Source organism: Liolophura sinensis, chromosome 11 (assembly GCF_032854445.1).
Source record: "Liolophura sinensis isolate JHLJ2023 chromosome 11, CUHK_Ljap_v2, whole genome shotgun sequence".
In the NCBI taxonomy this organism is placed as follows: Eukaryota; Metazoa; Mollusca; class Polyplacophora; order Chitonida; family Chitonidae; genus Liolophura; species Liolophura sinensis.
The window spans coordinates 3,118,088-3,131,593 of NC_088305.1; the positions used below are offsets into that span (position 1 = coordinate 3,118,088).

The 13,506-nt window shown below is 39.6% G+C and overlaps 1 protein-coding gene across 2 annotated transcripts in view; it reads left to right on the forward strand.

The window, feature by feature from the left end:
* LOC135477476 (uncharacterized) overlaps positions 1 to 13,506 on the forward strand; it is a 104,963-nt gene that overhangs the window by 39,538 nt on the left and 51,919 nt on the right. Inside the window, exon 1 of one of the 2 annotated variants that reach the window (XM_064757594.1) lies at positions 9,698 to 10,014. The exons of the other annotated variant lie outside the window; for it this stretch is intronic. The gene's annotated coding sequence lies outside the window, so the exon portion shown is untranslated. Of the gene's footprint in view, positions 1 to 9,697; positions 10,015 to 13,506 lie in introns of those variants that run through there. 2 annotated transcript variants of the gene reach the window in all.

Consider the following 13,506-nt stretch of genomic DNA (forward strand, 5'->3'; position numbering starts at 1 on the left):
GTGATAGAGAGAAAAGGGCTATAAATCTTAAAGATATCCGCCACAAAGCAGCTGTCGTGGACTGTCACAGGTGAGCTGATGACAGGCAAGGGAAGTGTTCACTCATCCAAACAGGAACAGTTAGCGCAGACTATTATGCTAGATTTGCATATTACAAGTGAAATTTGCAGCAAATGACAGGTGAGATTCGAGGACCTGATTTACGTGTGCGTGGATTTTACACCGTTGTGGACATTCTGTGAACAGCCCAGTAACCTTACCTGATCTGATGCAGGCACTTTTAATACCTGTATGTGTACAATTGGATTGTTCAAAGATTCAGTGAACATATTATTCACATACATGTATGTTTGGCTACACCATTACAGATGCATGATCAGTTAACTGGATTTTATACCTTGAGTCCTGACTGACAAGATTGTAGATATGATATGACCTTGGGAGGAGAGGCCCATTTGTATTTTACACTATCGTCCCATGACCATCTTGGACTAAGCACATACTTGTGCGTCTGAGGTACATTTAATCAGTTACACCTGCATTTTTCACCCTCTGACCACCTTAACACTACCTACATTGTAATATTACGAACTGAAAATTACTTACTAATTATGCTGGTTGAAATTGATCAGTGTGACGCAATACAGATGCAGATATTTACCTGATTGTAATGGAGTGATACGTAACAATATTACACTTGTTGGATTTTACCTGCCATTACATTTTGATCGAACGTCTGAATCTGGTTTGGATACGCTGCGTGATAAACGACTTTGCTAACGAACATGGACATTTTGCCCGTGCTCATTATAGTGCATATTTCCTGAAGAGAAACATTCTGTTCAGGACAACTGCATTGCTGTGGATTCCACCTTCTGTTAAATACCATAATGTCATAGAGTGACCCATGTTTCAGGTTATGACATATTGACGTTACTGCCCTTGCATACCTTTTAGCATAAGGCAAGCCTTGTTCCTTGGATTTGAATAAGTGATAATTCTATTTAAACAGGGTTAACTGTTCCTTTGTGTTAATAGTTTTCTCAAAGCAGTGAGATAATGCTGACAAAAGTAAAAAGTATCAATTGTCTTTGAACAGAGACAGTTATCTGTTCATTGTAATTACCCAAGCAGTGCGCGAGAGGATGCAGACAAATAAGTACCCCAGGATTAAGAGGAATGTGATGACAGGTGACGTTTTTGTATGACATTGAAAAGGAGGCTGGTCTAAGGGCACATCTGGCTAATTCTCAGAGTTTTACCTGGAGTAAATGATGTTTCTCTGGCAGTGTATGTATCAGGATAGATGACACATGTAGAACTTCGTGGCCATCAATCAAACCAGATAACTCATCAGCATCATTACCATCACCTGGAATATGTAAGTTGATAGTGTTTGGAATTTGAAGGTCAATCTGGTATGTGTCTTCCAGCAAGTTTTTCTCTTGTTTTTTTGCTCATTGATTGGAAGGAAATCGGGCAGAGCCCAGGGGAAAACCTATGGCCATGTGCAGATTAAGAGTAAGTTAACAAGGAACCTTCATTGGGACTAATTACTCACACAATAAAACCAGATATTCAGCCTTAACTCACGGTTCAGTACTCTAGTTGTACAACCAGATATTCAGCCTTAACTCGCAGTTCAATACTCTAGTTGTACAACCAGATATTCAGCCTTAACTCACGGTTCAGTACTCTAGTTGTACAACCAGATATTCAGCCTTAACTCGCAGTTCAATACTCTAGTTGTACAACCAGATATTCAGCCTTAACTCGCAGTTCAATACTCTAGTTGTACAACCAGATATTCAGCCTTAACTCACGGTTCAATACTCTAGTTGTACAACCAGATATTCAGCCTTAACTCACGGTTCAGTACTCTAGTTGTACAACCAGATATTCAGCCTTAACTCATGGTTCAATACTCTAGTTGTACAACCAGATATTCAGCCTTAACTCGTGGTTCAATACTCTAGTTGTACATGTATGTGTATAGGTTGTAGATTTGGACACCCCAACACGGCTAGCGTCAAGTAAACAGGTTTTTGCTTATGTGGTCAAATGGTCTCAGAAGCCTTTCATTCCCAACAGAGTTACTCAGAAAAGCTGAGAGTTTAGACAATGCGACCAATATGACACACAGGACATTTATGGAATTGCCTTTTTTCCATTGCTTGCCGTTTACTAAAGTTTTTTTAGTTGGCTCTTCCCTGATGCCAGATGGTGTTACATATTTGCTTTCAGTAGTTTTGTGTTTGATAATGTAACTTTTGCTTTCATCATTGTTCTCAGACTTTGCTATCCTCCACCTCCACTCCCCCACCCCCCAGGTAGTTAATGAGAATGAGCCGCCATGTACTGGTATTTTATCTCTACTCTACATTGCAACCTTGGGTTTTCAGTCCATGGTTTATGGGGTCAGACAGGAAGGAGTGTATGTATTACAGCTCTGAAACTTGATATGCACAACATTTGGAGGTTCTGACCTCCAGTAGTTGTAATGTTTTCACTTCTCCTTCCTCATTTTGTTTTCCAGGAGTCTCTGGAGGGAGACGACTAATTTAGTAGAGGGCCAGGATTAGTCCTTAAAAACATGGATGTTTGATGGTTTTGGTTTACAGTTACTTGTACATCATTATAAGTACACATACATGTAGGCTATACACATGTTTTTTCTTGTTCCTGTCTCCCATTTACTACATTTTCCCGTTAAAAAAAAAGATGAAACAAATTGATTTGGTGAATGTACATGTGAATACATGTAAATCAAAATATGGGCAACCTGAGTATAAATAGATATACCATTTGCATTTAAAATTGATAAAAAATGATGTGGTACTCTCTGGAAAAAAGAAAAGTTCATGGAAATTATGCCTGTTTCAAAGAAGAAATGAAGTTGCCAGGGCATTATACCTGAGCTATGAATACAGAGTTTAAGAGTACGATGCTAATACTTTAAGTAGATGTAGATGAAAAGACCTTACACAGTTAGCAAGTAAAGAAAGAGCTAGCATGTGGACTGCTGTAACATATGTCATGTATGTGTAGGACGTGAGTCACTGGGTTAGTAAGAGGAGGTACAGTTGCATGTACTTGTAAGTTTGGTTTAGGCTGGTAAATAACTCAGGCTGACCTGAACGCATTAATGAACTGCAGACTCTCCACTTCACGTGGATGGTATTCATGTGGGACTTCTAGAGCTGCATGCATTCTCCTTTGCCCAGGGCTGTGTTTCAAAGCCATGTTGGGTTACAAGTTTTAATTGTCTGCGTTACAAAACAATTTTTTAAAGCTCAATACTCAAACTTTGCTGAATGTGTGAACTATGTAGCACTGAATGCATGGGCAGTGAAAACTTTGGTGATTAAACTTCAATCGTTCTTGAAAAACGAAATATTGAAAGCTTGATGCTTAATCAAACTGAATTTATGTACCAGTCGGCATGCACAGAATGAGCAGTATAAATGTTTACGATTTGATACATATATTTAAGAGGTAAATTTTTATTACAGCTCACCCTAAAGCCAGAAATTGCTTTGTTAAACGACCACACATGTACATGTAATATGTGGATTTGAAAGACATTCTGTAAGGCGGTAGATGATAAATGTAGTATACATGTAAATGTACACCGTGTGTGGTGTGAAGGTTGACATAGTGTTGATGTTTGTGTTTGTTTATGTACTTTATTCTTTGACAGCAGCACTTTTGTGCAAACACTTCACTTTTATATGGAACCCTCACTCTTAGCTAGAGAGGAAAGAGCAGGCCACTGAAAATACCAAGGTTTAGCCCTTTTATTCATAAAAACACATTTTATGTACTGTTTGTTTCAAGAGTCGGACTTTTAGTGGCAAAATATTTTTGGATATGCATACAAGGATATTTAGGTCCTAAATGAGAAGCTATTATGAAAGTTGAGATAATGGTCTGTTTGGGAAATGAAGCTATATTTTTGAGATTCACGAAATTGTTGTAAATTTCAAAAACAGTTAGTTTTCCGCATTGGATACGATTTTACACTTTGCATCCCTGGGGTTTTTCATGTGTTTCAGTTTTACATCTACATGTACATGTAAATAGATTTCAGTAAATCTGTCCCAGTGATCTCTAACTTACAAATTGTTGCTTTGGGGGCCCTGTTATCCTCACCCATTTCTCCATGGGTGGGATGAATACCCTCTTAAGGTCATGCTCTACTGGGCACCAACGGGACAAAACTTTAGTGATTTTTTTTTTATTTCCCTTGATCGGCTCATCAACAAAAGTGTTGAGGGTATACACAGCTTGATTACCCTTTGTGTAGTATGCAGCCCCGAGGCTAGGCACCTGCTGGTCTTGTGCCCGTTGTTTGGCCAGGTTCTTTCAGCAGCCATTGTGGAACGGGACTGTGTCTGGTATCAACCTGTAGCTCTGTCCTTTGTTCTTGGTAATAGATCGGTACCGCTTTACCCGTGTTTATTGGAATCCGAGTTAGACACGTGGCTTTTTATGAGAGGATATGCATGCCGCGGCCCTTTGTCCTTTGTCCGGCGTTGTCATTGCAGAGGCTTGTTTGTAATTCTTAGTGCCATCTGAGAGCACCTGTAAGCGAGACCTCCTTTGATCTGACCAACCAGTGACTTGGTTAGATGTTAACTTTACTTCTTTACCGGGCTCCCAAGAGAGAAGGCATGCACTGAAAAGCTCTCCTCATTACTTCTATCATCATCTAATTTGCACTTAGTTTTGTGAGAATGTCGACTAACAAGGAATTACTGTTATGGTGTTGTTGCCTAGGAGTGAAGAAGTCTGGCAAATACAGATTTATGGTGAGTTAAAAAATTTGATTTCCCAGAAATAACCACTTCTTCTTTGAGGATGCTGTGAAATATGAAATCTAGGCACAGGTGATTTCCAGTGCTGATTGAATTGGCTGTCATCTTCCACCTTAATCATCTTAACTGGCCACACTGTACAAATAAAAAGGTTTTTACTTTGTAATATGTGAATTGTGCCATGAAGTTATAAAATTAAATCTAGTTAAAAAGTTGTTTAGGTGTACATGTAGCTCAGGTTTATCCTAGAATCCTGGTAACTTAGGTTTATCTTAGTACACTGTAGCTCAGGTTTATCCTAGAATCCTAGTAACTCAGGTTTATCTTAGTACACTGTAGCTCAGGTTTATCCTAGAATCCTAGTAACTTAGGTTTATCCTAGAATCCTAGTAACTCAGGTTTATCTTAGTACACTGTAGCTCAGGTTTATCCTAGAATCCTAGTAGCTCAGGTTTATCCTAGAATCCTAGTAACTCAGGTTTATCTTAGGACACTGTAGCTCAGGTTTATCCTAGAATCCTGGTAACTCAGGTTTATCTTAATACACTGTAGCTCAGGTTTATCCTAGAATCCTGGTAACTCAGGTTTATCCTAGAATCCTAGTAACTTAGGTTTATCCTAGAATCCTAGTAACTCAGGTTTATCTTAGGACACTGTAGCTCAGGTTTATCCTAGAATCCTAGTAACTCAGGTTTCTCCTAGAATCCTAGTAACTCAGGTTTATCCTAGAATCCTAGTAGCTCAGGTTTATCCTAGTACACTGTAGCTCAGGTTTATCCTAGAATCCTAGTAACTCAGGTTTATCCTAGAATCCTAGTAACTCAGGTTTATCCTAGTACACTGTAGCTCAGGTTTATCCTAGAATCCTAGTAGATCCTAGATCCTAGAATCCTACCTCTAGGAGTGTAGGTTGATCCATGTGTCAATCAGTCCTGCCCTTCAGTGCATCCACACATACCAGTATTGTGCAGGTGTTTGGCATAATGTGCATATGAATCTGGCTGGGGTGCATTTTGAAATTTGCATTCTGTCGGATCCATACCTAGGACTGATTTAATCACATATTAAACTTGTCTATGTGTCTATGTAGTTGCCGTCATTCCTCGTTATGTCTGTGTGTTTAATTAAACATATACTGAATACTGGTAATTATGACTCATTTAATTGCACTTACATATAGAATCTCTGCGTGCAACATGGCGATACAATTTGTGGTAGACAAGTGATGGTCAGCCAACAGTATAGACAATACAAACAATCCCAAAAAAAAAAAAAAAGCCCTACATGGTGACCAGGGCCCATAAGCAGTGATAGGGGGTGAATCTATAAATCCCCTGGCCATGGTTGGTATTGAACCCACACCTTCAGTGTCATATTGATCTAAAGGCTAGACAACGGCCCAGTCCCTCTACACATATACACATGTATTCTACAATTTTTGTATGGGTATCAAGTCAGTAGCCTATCCCTTTTTGTATGTACATGTAGAAGCAGGTCAGTGTGGTTAATCGCATCAAAGACTTTGTCATTATTTCCTGTGGCCATCATATACGTGTATGTGGAAATGTAAATGGGGTATGGGCATCATGATGCAGGTGGAAGGTGATGCACAGGTATGACATGGGCGTTCATGTAGAAGCTGTAAGAGGATGGACACGTACATGTAGAAGCTGTTATAGGATGGACATGTACATGTAGAAGCTGTAAGAGGATGGACACGTACATGTAGAAGCTGTAAGAGGATGGACACGTACATGTAGAAGCTGTAAGAGGATGGACACGTACATGTAGAAGCTGTAAGAGGATGGACACGCACATGTAGAAGCTGTTATAGGATGGACATGTACATGTAGAAGCTATAAGAGGATGGACACGTACATGTAGAAGCTGTTATAGGATGGACACGTACATGTAGAAGCTGTAAGAGGATGGACACGTACATGTAGAAGCTGTAAGGGGATGGACATGTACATGTAGAAGCTGTTATAGGATGGACACGTACATGTAGAAGCTATAAGAGGATGGACACGTACATGTAGAAGCTGTAAGAGGATGGACAAGTACATGTAGAAACTGTAAGAGGATGGACACGTACATGTAGAAACTGTAAGAGGATGGACACGTACATGTAGAAGCTGTAAGAGGATGGACATGTACATGTAGAAGCTGTAAGAGGATGGACACGTACATGTAGAAACTGTAAGAGGATGGACACGTACATGTAGAAGCTATTATAGGATGGACACGTACATGTAGAAGCTATAAGAGGATGGACACGTACATGTAGAAGCTGTAAGAGGATGGACATGTACATGTAGAAGCTGTTATAGGATGGACATGTACATGTAGAAGCTGTAAGAGGGTGGACACGTACATGTAGAAACTGTAAGAGGATGGACACGTACATGTAGAAGCTATTATAGGATGGACACGTACATGTAGAAGCTATAAGAGGATAGACACGTACATGTAGAAGCTGTAAGAGGATGGACATGTACATGTAGAAGCTGTTATAGGATGGACACGTACATGTAGAAGCTGTAAGAGGATGGACACGTACATGTTGAAGCTGTAAGGGGATGGACATGTACATGTAGAAGCTGTTATAGGATGGACAAGTACATGTAGAAGCTGTAAGAGGATGGACATGTACATGTAGAAGCTGTAAGGGGATGGACATGTACATGTATAGTACACGAAGGAAAGGCTTGTCGGTTGTTGGTGTATTAGTTGTGACCATTCATGTACATGTACTCACTGTGAACTATGTGCGTAGAATTATGGTGTAAGACTATTAGCATTTCTCGTCCTGTGCTGTTGGAATGGGTGAAATCATTGGAGAAACGGGAGTACTGTGAACAGTATGTACAGAAAGGATAAGGGGTATATATCGGGTGGGGTGGGGTGGTGGTGGTGAGGAATCCTCCCTAAAACATGGTTTATTGTTACCGTCTTATTTATTTGATTTATTTATTTATTTAATTGATTTATGTTTTACGCTGTGCTCAAGAATATTTCACTTATACGACAGCGGCCAGCATTATGGTGGGTGGAAACAGGGCACAGCCCGAGGGAAACCCACGACCATCCGTAGGTTGCTGCCAGACCTACCCACTTACGGCCGGAGAGGAAGCCAGCATGAGCTGGACTTGAACTCACAGTGATCGCATTGATGAGAGACTCCTGGGTCATTACACTGCGCTAGCACGTTAACCGACTGAGCCACGGAGGCCCCCTTGTTACCATGTTCTGGTGTCTTATGTCAAAATTGAGTGCTAATATCATCTTCTGAAAACTTCTTAACCCTTGACTGATGAAAATGCATGTATAGTAACCTAGGTGTCGGGTGATTCAGCTGCAGCTTCTAGTCAGGCAGTTTACAAGTATATGTATGCTGTGTCGCTAAGGGTGGTGCTTCCCCAGCCTAGTTTACTCCAGTCATGTAGTGTTCCTGAAGACCGGGGTATGAGTTAAAAATTTTGTTTTAGTGCAACATTAAGAGGTTATGTACAGATCAAACTAATTCACGTAGCACATCAGGTCTGGAAATGCATGTAGGCAGCAGGACAATGACAACATCCTTCACCACATAGTATTTTAATAAGGGCTGGCTGTTCACTACTGGACAAACGTGCCATGTAAAATCACCAACTATTTTACAGTAATGTGAATTGCAAGAAGAAATGAACAGTATGTCCTGCACAGCTTAAAATTGTTGTTTCCAGGGTTGCTCCGGCTGTAACATCTAAATAAATAAATAAATAATACTGTGCTCTGATGAGTGCTTTTACTCCTCTAATAGTTTACCTTTTAACATACAAGTAGATTTAGCCAGAATTTGAAATCAGGCTGTCTCATTTCCAGTTTTCTCCTACTTTTCCAGTCTTTCTCACTTTTCCTGTCTCTCCCATGTTAACTTAGTCAGAATAGGGCGTCTCAAAGACACTGAGACTATTCCCTGGCTGGACCTATGCCTTTTACACATGCAGATAAGTAAAGTACATGTACATCTAGCATGGACAGAATTGCTTCCCAAAATGGTGAACCAAGACTGTAGGCTTGTATTAACATCAGGACCGGAGCAGCTGTACTGCAGACTGGACACACATTAATAGTTATAATTAAGAAATTGCTGAAAGACTAATGAATAAAACAGATGCATATACACATGTAATGGTAATTAAGGGGTAGTTATTACCTTAACTGGGTTAATGTGGGTTGTTTTTGTCTGTGTGTGGTTAACAAAGGCCAAAAAAAGAAAGTCTTGATCAATTGGCGTGCAGTTGTACACAGGTGAGCGTGGAAAGAAGTGATTTTGTTGATGAGTATTAAGTACTAAAGTGTTGGTGTTAGCCCGGGGAAGCCGGTGGGGGGTGGGGGGTGGATTCGCTCTTGCTGTAGGTGAAATATGCTTTTGTCGCTTGGGTGCCTGTTTACAGTCAGAAGCATACATCCTGCAGTTATTAATTTTCCCGTTGTGTTTGACAGTTTTTTTCACTATGTGTCAAGAGTAGAAGTACCCTCCGTTCTTTGTTTTTTTTACCAGCATGCAGCCATGAGCTTAGGCCTGGAGATTCTGTTATAGCTGGGTCTATCTGCTTCTAAAACAGACAGACTACACAAGTATGCTAGGTAGATATAAATAGATATAGAGTTGATGAATTTCTCCCCAAGCCTGTCCCAGTCCAGTCGCACATGTGAGCGAGTTGAGCAGGCAGTAGCTAGCGGGCTTTTCAACCTGCTGGCTGGGAATTTGAATTCAAGCTGGGAATGATTCATCCTGAGTAGACCAGTACCAGTTTTGAAATTGCGTGGCCTTAATTCAGAGTTTCTCTTGTTCGCTAGCTATCCGAATTGTAAGCTGAAATTCAGTTACATGTAGGTCTGCAGTGTTGTTAAGTTGAAGACCTCACAGTGCCTTGGCTTTCCCTGTCAGTTTTTACACCTGTGATCTACCTGTGTTAATGAGATTTACGTCAGGCAGGTGAAAGAGTGTTTACCTGGATTGTGTACCAACAAGCAGCACCTCCAAGTTACATGTAGACAGTTAATTTGATTCGCTGGGTTTTACATGTACATGCAACTCAGAATCTCTGAGTTTTTTCTGAAGTGGGCTGTGAAAATGTGTCCTGTTTTACTTGCGAGTCATTCATTGTGGATTTTACTTCAAAAGGATTACCTTGCTTAAGCACATCAGGTATATATACTATAGTTCATCTCGTCTGATTTGTATGGTACAGGTATGTGACATTTAACGTTTGATCTTTTCATATCTACTGTAATTTAATATTTACTCTTTAAATGTCATACTATGGATTCATTTTTCAGTTGCCTTGTTGGGCTTAATTGTAAAATCGTCTAAATGTGGTTTCATTCTAGGATGATGTTAACCTTTATAATTTTTTTCCTACTTAAATCAGATAATCTTTCATTTAGTTTCCTTGGCTCATTACTGAAAATCAGATGATGTTTACCTAAATTTCATGTTATTTTTTGAAGAAAAAAAAAATGAAAAGAATATTTTCATAAAGCGTTAATAAACATTTCATGCCAAGGTATTTTACTCATCCAAATTTGTAGAGTGTCACATGTACATTTATAACATTTTCAAGTAATACACATACATGTATGTAAAAGGCAATTTTTGTATGGAAATAAGGAAGTCCTGAAGATTGATTTTACGGTGTGAGGGTCTTCAAGATTAATAATTCATACCAGTAAAAAACTTTTCATATCGTAGTGGATTCATGGTAGTTACTGTTTTCTTAAAAAAAAACTGCATGGATTGACTATTTTTCACCATATGTACAGGTAGCTTGGACAATGTATTAAATTTCGTGTTAGAAGTATGTGTATTGCTAGCATATGAATAATTAAGTGAATAGTGCTTCTGTCAGTATCACCTAAGATAAAAATGTATTTGCTGGGAGAGAGGGGAGGGAGAAGAGCTGAGCTAGGTCACTGGAACATCAGTATATAACGCAAGCAGGTGAATTAAGGTGACACTGAAATTGTTTTCATGCTTCGACAGTTTCTGATCAACTTTGGCAAGTTAACATCTATAAAGTGGTCAGTAGCTTTGGGCAGTGCCAATATAATGGACGTCCCAGTTTCTTATTTTAGCAGTTAGATCCCCACTGAAATTGTGATGTCCTTTTGAAACAGATATCATATAACTATACCTGCATTTATCTGCACCTTAAACTGTTGTGATTAAAGTTCATGTTTTAAAATCGAAATGTAATTAAGTCTCTAAATACATTTTGATGTCCTCTCCCGACAGGTGTACATGTATAATAACACTATCAATAAAATCTGCATATTTGTTGATTGCTGGGATTGATGGAGTACAGTCAGGTTACAATGTATAAATGTTGGTATACCGTGTATACAATGTAGGTAGTTAAAGTTCAGTGAGGGGGCCCAGTGCAACTCATTTGGTCAACAGCTAGATGTATAAGCCCCCCTGCACCCCCCCCCCCCCCCTTATAGGTAGGGCAGACAACAATAACACCACCGGTTACTCGCACCGGAACTTCATACAGGTGAAAAACTGAAAGGTGTGTTCACTATTTAGGTCCTGTTAGCATTAAGTCATAGTTTATTTAGTATCTCGCCTCTCCACATGCCCCGCAGTAGTATGCACCGAGCTCCATTTTACACCACAAACTTCAGTTTGAAAGAACAATTTGTGTAGTCGTGGCAAAAATCTATATATAAATAGACATCACACTACATTTGTGTGGGCAAATGCATGCATGGACATTATCTATTATACACCTGACTGTGGTTGTTTAATATTAAGTGTCTTGAGGGTAAATTAAGCCTTGTATTAAATTCCTAGACAGGACTACAGTTCTATATATATATATATATATATATATATACTGTACTGCATTAGGACCAATCTGGCAATAAATTTTTAACCTGACTTAGGTTTTAATGCACTTCGAAAAACTTTTTTAAAAATCTTTAAAAAGTCACCAAGACTTTTCGTGAAGACTACTTTTAGCGCTAACCCAATTACTAAACGTCTTTTACAGTCAATATTTCAGCATGAAATGTCCAGAAATACGCTGAAGTATGTTGAGTACAAGATGATTTTGTTCTTCAAATAACTACTGCTTGTGCTTTATGGGTATTTTAATTTCGTAAATGTCACCTATATTTGCATGTATTCTTCTACTAGGACATTATATGTTGTCTGGTAAAGTATGGCAAAAGAGCCAAAGAAAGCATTTCAAAAAGATGATGAATGTGGGTTTGCTTTACAGCCTTTGCATTTAATTTAATTTTAGTTAAAACAATTAATGTTTAAGGCATTAAGCTGCATGGGGAACTCACACTTCACTGTTCATAAGCTGTCTGACCTAATTTCTGGATGTGATGTGTGCATGTACTGGCTTCTGGGGGCAATGGATTTTTAATTACGGGTAGATGGTCAGGTCAGAAAGACGTCGAACAGGATTACACCCACAAGATCTACCCAGTGCTTCTCGCTTTGTCTGACAATGGCAGGTCCTTAACACTGCTCCCTTTGTTACCTCAGGACACTAAAAAAAGGAAGTGGCGGATGGAATAGAGAAGTGATGAAACTGACTTACAGCCTTGGATTCCACATATTTGACAGGTGTGGATACATCGTTTGTATTAATCAATATACCTGTAATGTAGTGATGCTACAGGTAGATGTAAGGTCACATATGTTACCTGAACACTGGAGTTTGTTCGCTTGTGGTTTTGGCAATGATGGTCAAGATAGACCCATTTTGTTAAGTTGTAAACATGCATGTGCGAAACGTTTTACGTTATTTCTAACGTTCGTTTGTAGTGAGCGTATTGTGGACAACATGCACATCGATTCTGTAAGTTGTGAGTTTTCAGTCCAAGATGTCAATGTCTTGGGGAAAATGGGCAGAATGCAAATGCTTATCGTACACATGTACATATTACAGTATACGTGAACACCATCACCGCCCAGCCCCACCCACCCCCACCCAAGCACATCTCTCAGCATCCCTGTTTTCACTCCCCAGCTGTCAAAAGGAGCATGTGAAATATGATGAGTGTGAGAGGTCTATCTTCTAACCCCTGTTACTTGAGGAGTACTTGTGCATATACATGGATATAGCATAAAGATAGGTGTGGGGGAGGGGGGGGGGAAGAAGTGGACAGGCCCTTAAACCTTGCTGAACCACCTCACACTGGTCAGCTGCTGGTCAGGTGACTAAAATACCATGTACCATGTTTACCCTGCCTCTTCTCGCTTCATCAGATGCATTCCTTGTTAAAAATACTTGCTGCCCCTCCGTTGTTCAGGACACAAGGGCGATACTGACACGTTCACTTCGGGGTCTTCTTCGCATATTTGTGACAATGCCTCACCAACGGCGGAGACTTTTTCTCTTCTTCTCTGAGGGGTAAATATTTGCTGAAGATGTTTTTTTGGAGGGTTTTGTTTTGTTTTTTTCTTTCTCTCTGTCTCTTTTTGTATGCATGTTGTTTTGCCAGTGTTAATTGTTGCCACAGGCAAGGGTTTGTTCTCAATCAGAACGTTCAACTCCAGCTTAACCTGGCTGGTCCAGTTTGATAGGTTCCTATTCCAGACATGTAGGAAAGTGTACATGTACTTGTTTTACTTGATCAGTATACCTGTAGTATGTATCATAAAATGTGTTGAAATTACACC